This window comes from Vulpes vulpes, chromosome 7 (genome assembly GCF_048418805.1).
Source record: "Vulpes vulpes isolate BD-2025 chromosome 7, VulVul3, whole genome shotgun sequence".
Lineage (NCBI taxonomy): Eukaryota > Metazoa > Chordata > Mammalia > Carnivora > Canidae > Vulpes > Vulpes vulpes.
The window spans coordinates 105,339,328-105,353,272 of NC_132786.1; the positions used below are offsets into that span (position 1 = coordinate 105,339,328).

Sequence of the window (13,945 nt, forward strand, 5' to 3'; positions counted from 1 at the left end):
CTCCAAAAAGATCTGTTTCTGGACAATAACCCCCAGGTGCAAGAGCTGAAAGAGAGTTGAGGAGGCTAAACTGAGTGCAGAAAGCAAGCCCTATTGTCTTTCTGGAAGATCTGCCCAAATTCAACCTCCTTCCTTCAGACACCGCTCCCCGTTTCCACTCCCGCCCCTTCCTCAGCCTGCCCTCACCCCGAGTTTAAGTGGGAATATCGGGTGAGAGCCCCCGCGTCCCCTTGCCCACCCCTCCCTCCCTCCCACCCCAACCCAGAAAAGTTGGGGCTGGGCTAGGGGCGAGGGACGAGGTGGGGGCGGGGATGAGAAAGCCGCCTGAACTCGAAGTGTAAGGGTATCAGTCACTGCCGGGAAGGAAGCTCCGGCTTGTGAACTCTTCTTGAACCGAGATTTAAGTCTGCGGCCATAAATCACCGAGACGTAAACTCCGCCATTCAGCGCTGAGAGCCGCGGGTTGTGGCCCTGCTTACCTTAACTTCTGACGAGCGCCGCGGGCGCAGGCTCGGGCTCGGGCTCGGGCTCGGGCTCGGGCTCGGGCTCCGGCCCCCGGCCCGGCTCGGCGGCCCGGCCGGTCCCCTAGGCGCGGGCTGGGCACCGACCCTCAGCATCAGCCGAGACCGCGGGCGGGAGGGAGACCCCAAGGCCCGGACGCCGCGGCGCAGAGCGTGGCCGCCTCGCTGCTCCGGCGCGGCTCGCCCAGGGCGGACTGGGGCGGCTTGGACCCCCCCTCCCACCCACCCCACCCACCCACCCCTCCCCCACACCCCCGCCCCCTGCCCTTCCCGAGGGCAGCAGCCGCGGCCCGGAGATAAGCGCCAGCGCGGCGCAGGGCTCTCTGCCTGGGCTAGTGGCACCGACTTGGGTATGTTTCTTATGAATATTACACGCGGAGCAGCGTCTGGTCGGGGGGTGCGGTGGGGGGTGCTGGGGGCGGGCGGGAGGGGAGGCCGAGGCGGCTGGGGAAGCGCGGGGCGGCGTGGGGGATGGGGCTGAGGCGAGGGGAGGGACAGGAGCGAGAGGGGGAACTCGGCGGCGGCGGGAGGAGGGCAGCCTCCCCCCAACCCCCAACGCCCTCCCTCTCCTCGCTTCTAGGCGTCACTAAAGTCCAGGAAAATTATGCTAATGAGGACAAACGGCTCTCACAAAGGGGCTCTCTTGCCGGGCTCTATTTCTTAGGAATCCATTTGAGAAACCACATAACCCTCTGCCCTGGACACTTCCAGTTGGGGTGCAAGGGGAAAGAGAACCAGAAGCAGAGTTCCCCAGACTTTGGGCACTTTACTACATCGGCCACCCCCAATCTGAGAACCTCAAAACCAATCTTTGGGGGACAGGGGTAGGGCCTCCTTTCTCAAGAGACCTCCCCAAGAGCCAGCTGGGCTATCTTTGGTTACATTTTTAGGCAGAAACCCTTAAAATCCTGCAGCCCGGAGGGAGGTAGCCTGGGGGAAATGCACTTAAGTCTAGGAAGTGAAATGGGATGCTCTGGGCTCAGGTACACATGAGAGTGCCTTAGAAACCTGGGTCTCTAGCTTTTCTGTGCCCATTTCCCAGTACAGATAGGCAGCTCACTCACAGGGAAAGAGATAAAACTCTGGCCCCAACACCCACCAAGTCTATGAGGTTCCCCCCCCCCCCCCAATTAGTGATATACAGAGACGCTAAGCATAGGAAAGGCCAGAGTGCGGCCGGTAATATTGCCACAACTTTAAGGAGGATGGTCTCCCTCCCTTCTAATGCCTGCCTCACTCTTCCAGATTCAGAAGCGAACTCTGCAAGGGTATGTGTGTGGCAAAAAGAGAAATGGAGCTTTCGTGCAATTCCAAGGTGTCAACGGCCAGTCCTTCTCAAAGGAAGGTGTTAAAAATATAAGTAGTATGTTTAAACTGTCAGGGAGCCAAAGTGTCACCTTAGAGCAAAAACAAAGCCAAGGGAAAAGGGAGAAATCAAAAAGCACTCCTGGCCAGGGTGGCCTCATGCATACCAATGGTTTTTGTCATTTATGGCTGGGCAAGATTTATGACTCGGCGCCCCAAAGCTGTAAACAGAGCACAAAACAGCAAACACTTGCTCCTTATGGCATATTGCGGCAGCGCAACTTGAAAGAGGGAGCCGGGCAGCGTAGGAGGTGAGAGCCGCCGCAAAAATCCGCTCGGCTGCATTTTCTCTTCAAACTGGCCGGGTCGGATGTGGCATTTGAAGAAAGAAGGCGTGGGTCAATAATCAACCCGCACTTTCTCCTCCAAACTGCTGACACGACTCTTACCGCCTTCTCAGCTAAGCCAGCTGCAAGGAAGGCCAGCTTTCCGTGAGAACCTGCCAGGGGAGGGGACCTCCTGGGCCAAGAGGGCCGAGGGCGCCGAGGTGAGGGCTGGGGCATCTGGGGCGCATACCTTTTCACCAGCTCCAGACTGTGCCGGGCAAAATGCTAGGACTGGAGCCTTGGGAGTTGAGGGAAAGCTTGGGGTGGGAGCTCGGGACTGGGTCTTTGCTGGTCCCAAGACTAGGTGGCTTCTGGGTGGCGGGCTACAGCAGGCAGAAATGGAGCTCTGACCTCAAGTCTAGAGTCCTGACACCCTGGCATGTAGACCTCCGGGGTTTGGGCCTCCCTTCTGAAATCCACAGGAATGGCTTTTGGAACATGGCAGGCGAGGTGATTAAAAATAATAATTTATGACTGCTGAAGGTTTTAAATTTGTTATTGTTTTTTAAGAGTAAAATACTGCCTGTCAATTTCCACTACCGGGAATTACCCACCACTGCTGCTGCGGTGCCCCTTCTAGGCAGATCCTGCAGCCATTCACCCTGCTCGGCCAAAACCACTGAGGTTTTCTTTGTGGAGAGGACCCTTTGGTTCCCCCAAACCACCGCCTCCAGCCCCTGTGCTCCCATATGTCTTACCCATTGGGGACTTAGAAGAAAACATTTTCTCAGCACTACAAAAATATCTGGAATAGCGAAGGTGCGTTTGTGCCTCTCTACCCTTTACAGGGGCCTCCTTGAGAACATGCCGGGGAGGGCCTGGGGTCGATCCGAGGCTCTCTGTGCAGCCAGGGAGAAAGGGGAGATAAAAAAGAAGAATGGAAATCCAGGAATGGGGAGGAAAATTAATGAGGAAATGCACTTGTCTGTGAGGGTGAGTTTTTGGCATTTTCAGGGTAAAAGGGGACTAGCTTATATATATATATATATATATATATATATATATATATATATATATAGCATTAGCTCTTTCCATGAAGGAAAAACCAACTGGTGCTCTATAAACTGGACTATTGGTTTCTTCTCACCGTGCATACTTTTATACAGAACCAGTTTGAGAGTCCATCCCTAGATATTTATTCCGCTTGCTGGCACTGAAGTGACAATAAAAAGATGCTTTTAACAAACCTCTATTCCCTCTCTCATTCTTTCTAGCGAAACTATATTATTTATGAGTCTTTAACTGGGTCAAAAATGCGCCAGAACTGGGTCATAAATCATATGAAATGCTGACAAGTAATTGAACAGCAATTAAAGCTTACATTTTATTTCCAAGGGGTGTTTTAGAGCACTTGAAACGGCCTCAGTTAAGCACGGTTAGCGTGGAGGCCGGCAGCGGGGGAGGGTAGAAGCAGCCCTTCCGTTCTGGGGATGTAAATCCCGCTCAAGTAGGGGAAGCTTGATTTGATTTTTTTTTTTTTCAAGTACAGAACGAAATAAGATTTTTTTTTTTTTTAAGTCATGGGCAAATCTGATTCCCGACTCCTTGTAGACACCCTTTTCCTGCACTCCAAGATCTCTAAGAGCAGAGGAAAGCGAAGTTTCCTTCACCTTTTCAGGGAGTTTTCATCCTTCCCAGGAGTGCTGGGTCCCCAAAGCGCAATTACTGCAAGCTTTCCCGGTAATTTGGAAGCACAGTTTAACTCTCATCTGCCTCTATCCTGGCTGCAGCACTGTTTCTGGGGTCGGAAGCCCGAGAGACATGTCTGCCTCTGCTTCTTGCAGACTCTGCCTCTGGAATTCTCTCTAGCCCAGGGCGGACTAGCCAGTCCTTAAAACTCTGCAAGCCGGCTGGGTGCATTACAATAGAGTGTCCAGGTCGTGCACAATGTGAAGCTCAAACCGAGGTCTGGCTCCCTCCTTCTCTGTCTCCCAAAATTTAGAATAACTGAGCTTCTGGGCGTCAGGCAGGCTTACCCCCACCCTAAGCGTCTCCTAGGTCTGAGCTGTCCTTCTTCACCCCTGCCCGGGTAGAGAGGGTGCTAGGGAAACAATGGCGCGTCCTCTGGGTCTGGCACCTTTGGTCCTGCATGTGGGAAAGCGTGTCCCACAACCCAGCACTGAACAAAGTGGCCCGAAGCATCATCAATAAAATGGCAGCGCATCTGCACACTCATTGATTTCTCTCCCCCAGCTGCTCCGGCTGCCCAGGTCAGCCCTACCTCTCTAACCGCAGCCGCCGGCGAACGCCACCACCCCGGAGCGATCTCCCCTTCCCACCCACCCAGCCTCCACCCCCTCCGGGCAGTCTTGCCGAGCGAGCGCAGCGCGGGCCACCTCGGCCTGAGCCGGCGCTTCGGGACCCTCCCTCCGCCTGGGGCTCAGCTCCTGGGACTCCAGCCCGCTGCAGTGGACAAAGCCGCCAGAGCACTGGAGGCCGCTGGGCTTACCTAGCAGCCCCCAAGTGCCCTTTCCTTTATACCCACCAACACTTTCCAGGGAATTAAACTCAGTCTGAGGCGCTACTGGGGATCTTTCAAATGGTTTCGGTTCTACGAGAGAAACAAAGGAAGAGAGGGGCTGAGGGTCCTGTCGGTGAACCAGGGTCTCCTCGCCTGACCTTTGTCTCTCACAGCCATAACTCACTCTAGATATGAACAATCAGCGGAAATACCTTAAAATAAATTCCATCCTCCTGGTGTGGCCTCGAGTCCCATCGGCTAGCTCGCCCAGAACCGCTCCATGAGCGCTGAAAACTGCAACCCGCTAGGAGAGCGCTCTCCGGAGAAGGGGAAGGAGAAGGAGGAGGTGGGTGCGTGGGGGTGGGGGAAAAAAGCTCTCGCTCTGTAGAGAATCTAGAAAACGTAATCACAGGCGAAGCCCGCCCGGGTCTCCGCTCCAAATGCCACAATAATGCGCTGTATTATGTGCTCACGTGGTCATACGTCAACTTAAATCCTTTTATTTGAAATAGGGAATCACTGAAGGGACTAGGTTTCCAAGCAGAACATTCAGCTTTGGGGGAGGGGAACTGGGGAACCTTGGCCAGCAGCGGGGAAGAGTTAGGTCTGGGGCAGTAGAACAATGGGGGCAGCCCCCCTCAACATGTGCCATACTAGGCCACTTATCTCCACTTATATTTCTTTACAAATTATCCAAACAGAAGGGAACTGTAATGCTGTCCCCATGCTTAGGGTCCATGTAACTTTCTGCAGTCTTCCACTCACAGACAAGCTGAAGCCTGCACACCCAAGCACTCTAGTTTCCTCTGGCCCACTAGCCAATACATCAAAAGGCAAAGACCAGGACTTTTTCCAGAAGAAAACCCAGCAATAACTGGCTTATTAGTTGGTGGACTCCCTCATGGCCTACCATTGTATGGAGTTTGCTAACACCCACGCCATACACCAGGGCCACTGGAGAAACCCAAAAGGCCCCAAATTACCTGACAAAGGCTAAAGCACCTCCTCCAAGTCCAGTTGATTTTGTTCAATGGGAATCCTCTAGAAAAGAGGTACTTAGCTCTAGAGTGATGGGTCAGTGTTTTGCAAAATATGGAGGGACTCAGTGCCCTGGCTAAACCTACACTTATTCATTTCCTCAGTGCATAGCAGGAGTGATACATGAAATTATAGGCTTCTAACAATGGAAAATGTAAGGGGGAATGATCAATTGACTCTGCAAGAAAAAACTAACACACACTCTCTCTCTCTCTCTCTCTCTCTCTCTCTCTCTCTCTATATATATATATATATATATATATATATATATATTTAATATAAATATAACCAGCTTTTACTGGCATCCCTTGAATTAACCTACGAAATAATCTGGGACTCTCTTTGCACATGGGTTTGTTCACCCTCTCCTAAGAAAAGTCTGCCTGCCAGCAGAAAATGAACTGGACCAACTCTGTTCTGGACAAACCTGGCTGAAACAAATAAGCCACCCCCAACCCCAACCCCATTCTACTACTGACTTCTGCTTGGTGACATTGTCCACTGATTTTAACACTTCACCCTCTCACGAGTTGCCAAAAGAGTTCCTCTTTTCAGGTCTTAGTTTCCAGACTTTGGGAGTGCTCAGAAGTGGTGAAATCCTCATGCCTTATTCTTTTCCTTCTGAGAGTGGATCTTGAGCTGGCTAGGCCTCTCTAAGTGTGAGACTCACTTATAGCAGCTGCAGGAGGCTGTGCATGATTCTGCTCCTCCCCTCCTCCCCTGCAGGGGCCTGGTGAGAATGTAAGGCCCTCAGTAAGGGGGCCTGGTCATGGGGGTGTCCACATCAGAAGGGCAATAAAAGAGGAGGAGACCTAATCCCTTGGAAGTGAGCCCTGGCCTGTGCTGGTGGCAAGATTCCAACAAAGTTCTGTCTGTGGTAGAGCTGGGAGAGAACCTCTCTGTGAACTGTCCCAACTCTGACCTAAGCCACAGGCTGGAAAGTGACAACCCAAAGTGAAAACCTGCTTCTCTTAGGGAGTTTTAATCCTTGAGTATGGGGAGGGCGGCCGCCGCCGATGGGACCAAAGGCTGGTTCCCAAAAAGCATTCTCCAGGTCCCCAAGGATTCAGATTACTAATATATTGTCCTCTGCTCCCCATATGCACCCCCCACCCTGAGTGCCAAATATTCCACACTGAACTCTCCTGATAGCCTAGAAAGGACCTGGAAGTATTGTCAAATTGCTAGCAAACTACCCTCTCCCTCAACCAAAGTTTCTGCAGAAACGTCAACTCAAAAATTAGATGAGGCCCCCTTCAGAACTCTCAGAACAGTCTGGAGCAAATAAAAACTCCAAAGCCATAAATCAATGGGAGAAGTATTCGGTACTGCTTCAGAGAAATGCCTTAACGCCAGCAAGGCCCAACGGCAGCCGGCATCTCAGCTCTAGCCAGGAGCCTCCATGCCACTATTAACAGCCCAGTTAATGCTCCAACTGCTGTTTAACAATTAACATTAACGACTTGGGTTGGAATGGAGTGATTTGGTGGGATGTGAAGGGAAAAATCTGAGGAAGTCAAAGGAAATTTAGCTTTTGAGGTGAAAACGGCTTCCTTAAGAGAGACCCTGGTCTGGGCAGGCCACCAGGGAACCAGCAGCTGAGAGTCCTCCCTCACCACTCTGAAATCCGCTCTCCTTGGATAAGGCTCTGGGCCTTTTAAAGTTCAGTTCCAGAGAACAAGAATAGAGATGCTTAAGTATGTAGGCCCAGGCTGGAAAACCTAGCTGCCAGTCCCCTTCCATTTATTCCTTCAGACCCCAACCTGGCCAGTGCTGGGGACACATGCCCTGGATCCATTTCAGCAGAGCCAAAATAGGTGGAAAGTTGTTTTGGAAGGAGCAGGTGAGCTTTAGTCAATATTTGCAAGGCTGTTGGCAGATTAGATATATCTGTATTCAAACACTGCAATCTGATTTCTCTGTCAAAAATACACTTAACATTTTACTCCCTTCAGTTAACTGTAGTGGTTTTTCTACTTAACATCAGGTAAGGCTCACTTAGCCTCCTCTCCTTTTTTTTGGTGGAGGTTATAGATCATTATTTAACATGAGGTATTTCCTGTGGGTGCAACTGCAATACAAATGGGCTCCAAGTTCTCTGGATACAAATGGATGTGTATATCATTTTATACACATGGTCTAAAACTCCTGCAACTATGTATACATCCAATGGTTCTCTTGTGTACAGAGATGCAAATCATATGTACATACTGAGTTGCAAATTCCTGAAATACTCCACCTATACCTGATATAAATGGACATACAGTAGCTGAGAAGCTAACCCAGCTTTACTATTACCCTATTTACTTTCCATCTGATAAAATAATAATTGTATCCAGAATACCATATAAGCCTTAGAGTATTGCTGAATAGCATGCTGCAATTAATTAACAACATGATATTTATTTGGGGAGCAAATTTTAAGGAAGACAAAGGCCTAGGGAATAGAAAACAAAAACCCAGAAAACTTTTTAAAATAAATAACTCCTGAAAGAACAAAGCAAACCCATTCCTTCATACCAAGCTTCTGAAAGCTATTCCAGCAGCCCCTCCCCCAAATAGGCACGAAATTTATGGATCTTTTACAAGGTAATAAACCACAGTAATTACCTCCCTGCATTCCCAAACTAAGAGAACAAATTAAGCCAGAACTTGAAAAGAATTTTAAAGAGTTTTCTCTTGTTTCCAATAGGAAAAGAAAACGCAGAGACCTGGAACACCGGTGCTTTCCCTGTTGAAGATCAGAAGATCAGCCTGGCTAAAGCAATGGAGAAGACCCGCCGCCTGCGAGGGTCTACACATTTGAAAGGCAGTAACTTCCCTCTTGCCAGGGAAAGGCGGCCGAAGGATGGGAGAAACTACTGGGGGCGAGACAAGTTTCCTCAACGCAGATCTGTGACTGACGACCATTCCTGAGCTCAGAGTCTCCGCACGCGCCGCAAAGAGTCGACAGGGAGAGCGGCCCACGCGGCGGCCGCCGCGCCCATGGCCTCTACTTGCTTTTGCCCTGCTGCTCGGTGCAGCGGTTTGTTTGGAGCTTCCCGAAGAAAGAAACACACCCGGTTGACACCCCCCACCCCCACGCACACTCATCTTTGGTCTCAGCAACCGCCCCTCCTGCACAACGCCGGCCGGCATTCAGCTTTCGGGGAAGATTCTTTGTCTTCCCGAAGCCCCGCATCCGCAAGGAGTGCAGCTGAAGGGAACCCAGCTCCAAAATGCCTCCGAAGTTAAATATTGACCAGAACCTCTTTCAGAGGGCTGCAGCTCCCTGGAAGAGTAAACTCCTTCCAAAGGCCCTAGCGAAGCCCAGCGGAGTGAAGAGTTAGCACAGCGCTTACCTCCAAAGATGTTTAAGACTGATCCAGTGATTGTCTCCAACTCCTGGCACTCAGGGAGTCGCCTTTTCCGGTGTCCTGGCGCTCTGCGGACAAATAAACAGCAAAGGGTAAATGGTGGCTGCGAAGGAAGCGAGTTGGAGAACCGGAGTTGGAAGTGTGGCCGGCGCGGGCGCCAGGGTGGCCCCCCGGGTGACGCGGACACGGAGGAGTCGCCAGGGCACTCGTCCATGAGGCGCACTCGTTGCTCGAAAGGGTCCAGTCTAAGGATGGCTCGAAGATGGTGATTTATTTTTGTAAAATAAATACATACTCCCATCTCCGCAACCACATTCTCCACTTTCTTTCTTTTTACAGGGGGTGGGATGAGGAAAGGGGGTGGGGGAAGAAAACAGACGGGCAGAGGAAGGTAGGAAGGTGGAAGAAGCTTTGCCGTTGGTGCCCGCTCTGCTCCGAGAGCTCCGCACGCACCTCAACTTGGGGAATGTGAATGCACGCTTTATTTTCTTCTGCTAACAAAGGGAAGCCCTGTCTGAGAGCATTCAATCACGGACTCTCTTGAAACCTCACTAATAGTGTTCATTTCTGTTTGGCGCGAAATTAGACCCTGGCTCAGTTCTTGGGCTGGGGGGCAGTCTTGAGAGGTTTTGTCTTCTGGTTCATTCAAACCCTGGGTGCGTCACTTCTCAGTCCCAGTGGGCTGGCGGGGCTACCGCAGCGCCCAGTCCCTCAGAGCAGGCCAGCTATGGCTGTTGGAAGTAGGGGGGAACTGGGAAGGACATAGACATCTCACAATACCCGGTCTGGGGGTCCTATCCAGCCTGGCCTTAGGCACCAGTGACAAGCCGCTGAGTGCCCTATTTCTGCTGCCAACTCATCCCTCGGGATATTTGCAACCCTCTCTTGCTCTCTAATTAGCAAATAAATGGTCAACTTTCTCAGGATGGAGAGTAGATGCTGGTGAAGGGAGGAAAAGATTCATCCTCCGTCCTGAACCCAGGCTGGGAAAAGTTCTCCACTAGCTGGGACTCACGTTGCTTCCACAACCCTATCCTCCCCTCCACCCAGGCTGGGGTAGCCTCGCACATGCCAGCCTGCCCAAAACCAGCCCTCGATGCCAGTCTCCAGCCCATGCAATCCTGCTGAGAGCCTGAGAGGCTACCAAATAACCATCAAGCCCCCTGACCCTCAGTCTTCAGGACTCCCTAACACATTGAGCAAGAGGCCACAAACCAGCAACTAGTTGCCCTCTGCCACCACCTCGACCTGCAGCCCCCACCTTCCATCAGGCACTTGGGACTCAGAATCCATGCTGGGCCCCTTTCTCTGTTTCAAACTCTCCTCTGTATCCCCAAAGGGATTGACCCTGGCCTTGGGGCTCCTGGAGCGAGTCTGAGCAAGGTGGGGCTTAGCTGCCCTTCTTGTTGCCATTCAACTTTGCTCCAGAAAGATCTGCTTTGCCACCATCCACCACCCCTTCCCTCCAACGACGCTTAGGAGTATTGTAATTATTATGGTTATTATTGTTGTTGCTATTTCCTTATCCCCAAGCCAAATATTCATGGCTGCTGTTCCCCATAAATCGTTCAGACTAATGAGTCACAAAGAGATGTTGCCCAGGTCTCTCCCTCTGCAATGGCCACCGCCTCCGCCGCCACCGCCGCCGCGTGGCCTTTCTCTCGGCGTTTTTGGGCTCGCTTGCTCCCTCGCTCGCCCGGCGCGGGTGATTTATGAACACCGGGAAAATTGAACAAAGCCGCGCGCCGGTCCTGTGGTATCTCCGCAGCCTTCCCCAGTGTGAATCAGAACATTACCAACTGTCTGCGCATCCGTCCCACTTCATCACTAAAGCTAGGATGTGACCGCAGAAAACCCAGCCCCAAACTCACGTTTCCCCGGACACGGCGGGCTCCCCGGACTTGCAGGAACCCTGAAGAAAAAGCCCCAAGACCCAGCGTGGGCCCGCCAGCTCTGGTCCTCCCCGCCGAAGGGCTCTCTTCAGCCCTCCTGAAGGAATTAAATGCCTTTGGAGATAAATCTGAGGGTGCGTGTTTTTAAAAATCAAATAGGAAGTTGGGGTCTCACTTCTGAGAGATTCATTCCTAGTGAGGCCCTGACGACTCCGATCCATTCCTGACGATCCGCATTAATTATTTAATGAGTCACGTGACCTCAAAAGATTACAATTTCAATATCTCCCTCGAACTGGCGCTACACCTTTATCTGCTGCAACCACCTTCTTCGTCCTCCTTTGCTCTTTTAGTTCTCAGGCCTCTGAAAGCAGACACCCTTGCTCCTTGCTGGACTCTGAGGCAAACGACTGTCATGAAAATCCCAGGGCCAGCATAGTAGAATTAGTCATTCTGGAGCTATGAGCATTGTGGACAGTGGGGTGCCCACTACTCTCCCAGACACCCTGGCATCTGTTCCCTCCTGAGCCCAGAGGAGAGTCCACTTGTCCCAGAGCCTTGGCTAAGGCGCTTTGGTTACATGATCTCCTGGGGCTGCTTTGATGGCACATTGGGCAAGAACCCAGCCTTCTCCCCTGGCTCAGTACCTGTGGCCATCCATGTCAAGTGTAAGCCCAGATGCACACATCCATTCCAAGCTGAATAGGCTTCCGCGGAGGAAAGATAGCTGTGCACTCACCCCTCTCCAAGGTGAGACCAAAGGCTCTATCCAACCTACACATTCATTAATATGAACCTGGGGGGGACATTCAGCTGCCTCAGTTTCCTCATGGGTACACTGAGAAGACTGAACCAAAATGGCTTCCAAATCTCTTTCACCTCTGACATTCTTTCAAACAGGGATCTTTTTAACCCCAGAAATCAGGTCCAGAGAGAAGGGAACTGACCTGAGGGGTTGGGGGTAGTTACTCCATGAGTTTGGGGCCTTGAGAAGAAGAGACACCAGAATTCCAAGACAGAAGTTTCAGACTGGAAGGTTTCATAACAGCCCCAGCAGCCTCCCTGATGCTGTCAAGAAGTTAGGACCCACATCCTTTCCTCCTCCTGTGTTTCCCAGCTCATAGCCTTTTGAGAGAGGAAGCAGAGTTATTCTTGGGCCCATGGTGTACAATATAGAGAAAGGGCAACAGGAACAGCCCTTGGGAAGGCTGAGCCTATGTTCTTCAATACAGGACACAGGCTAGGGATGCAGACCAAGGGAATGCAAAGAACAGCACCACAGCCTGCCCAGAACCCACCAATCCAGATGGGAAACTCCAGGTTTCTGTTTGCCACATTGGTTCTTTGGGGTCTTTCTTTCCCTTCATTCTTAAGAGTCCTTGATCAGTTTCTCTGTCGAAACTGCTGGAGGGAAAAAGTGGTGAGAAGAGCAGCACAGTTTGGAAGCTTAGGAGAGCAGGGAGACAGTAGAAATGGTGGTCCCCACCCCTTGGAGAGGAAGCTGAGAGGTAGGGGGGAACATGAGCACCCAGGGATAGCTGGGTATAGAATCAGAGATGCTGTGCAGAGGGCCTACTCCCCATATATCTAGGTAATCTTCCCATGAGCTCCATCCTGGGTATTAAGTACTCTACTATGCCTGTCACAGTTGAATTCCCGCTGTAATAAAACACCGGGTATATCGTAGATTTCAGCAAAACTAGGAAAGAGAGCCTGCAAAGTGCCATTTTTCTTCAGGGGGGAGAGTGTTAAGTACTTAATTCAAACTGTGACCATTAAAGTGTCTCCTATCCGATTTAGGTTGATTTCAGATGTTGACAAAACTTTTATCTCCAGAGTCATGCACAGCTTGGCTCTGTGACTAAAGCAAAGGAGTATGTATTCGAGGGAAAGAGGGAAAAAGAGAAAAGGAGAGCATGCGTAAGGGTCATTTTGGTAGGAGAATTATAGAGCTTACACAAAATACTGTCTTTAAAGGTCAAGGGTTTGAGGGGCCACTAGGGTTCGCTTTAAAAAAAAAAACAATTAATGAGATAGAAAATTTGTCCTCTGGGTGAACTCTTATGGTTGCCCTAGCAAAGGGAAGACAATGCATGATTTTAAAGCCCAAAGTGGGATTTTCTAAGCTGTTATAACAAGCTCCCTTAAAGTCCAAATCGAAAACAGGCAAAACATTAAAAAGAAATGACAATTGTTTGGGTCATTTTGGATAATTTCAGCTTTGCAAAAACTTAACAATACCTTAATAATCAAGACAGTTTGGACCAAAATGCCATTTTGTTCTGGTATATTACAAAAACAATTTTTCCATCCATTCTCTTCCTTTCCTGGATAGATTATAAGAGTATGTGAAATAAAGTTATCCGTTTCATCCCCATACAACTGCCTCTGGGATGAAGCTAACGAATGCCCCTATACCCCTGCTTCACTACAAAGGAGAAATATAAGAATTTACCTTAAATGATGATAATCTGCCATTTGAGGTTTTGCAGCTCGACACTCAATTTCCACCAAGAGTCTAGGCATTTTTTGAGCAGACAGCCAAGATGCTGCGTCTTTGCCCGAGACCATATTATTTGCAAGAAGATCCCTCGCTTCTCCACAGACTTTTCCCAGAGAATGCCTTTCAGAATTGCTGTTGAATTACAAAGAAGTATTTATTGTATGAGGTGATTAATGATTCCTGGGAAAATTGCTATTTTCAGCGTGATTTAATTTCGTTTTACAAGTGCGTGTTGTAGGGGGAGGGTTAATAAGTTTCAGCAGCAGTTGCAGTGCCTCCAGAAATCCCTGGCACCCGTTCATACCGTATAAAATGCACTTTATGCCAGTTTTGGCCTGACTTGGGAAGGCGTGTATTTGTTTGCCCCTGAATTTTCTTGGGGAGAAGTGGAGGCCCCTCTGAGACTGGTGTCCACCACTCTCCTCTCAGATATGGTTTGTTCATAGGTAGGGAACTGCTCAGCCTTGCCTGTATCACACACAA

The 13,945-nt window shown here is 50.5% G+C and overlaps 1 protein-coding gene and 1 long non-coding RNA gene across 7 annotated transcripts in view; one reads left to right on the plus strand and one right to left on the minus strand.

The window, feature by feature from the left end:
- HOXA3 (homeobox A3) overlaps positions 1-13,945 on the minus strand; it is a 33,217-nt gene that overhangs the window by 6,183 nt on the left and 13,089 nt on the right. Inside the window, exons 2-3 of one of the 6 annotated variants that reach the window (XM_072764603.1) lie at positions 13,415-13,594; positions 9,053-9,135 (exon numbers count right to left, since the gene is read on the minus strand). The gene's annotated coding sequence lies outside the window, so the exon portion shown is untranslated. Of the gene's footprint in view, positions 1-479; positions 622-4,885; positions 5,752-8,798; positions 9,302-9,362; positions 9,750-13,414; positions 13,595-13,945 lie in introns of those variants that run through there. The other 5 variants (XM_072764604.1, XM_072764605.1, XM_072764601.1 and 2 more) reach the window with 5 other exon arrangements.
- Positions 681-9,376, plus strand: LOC140599740 (uncharacterized). Its single transcript, XR_012002728.1, has 2 exons — positions 681-871; positions 8,404-9,376. It is a non-coding gene; the product is annotated as an uncharacterized lncRNA (long non-coding RNA).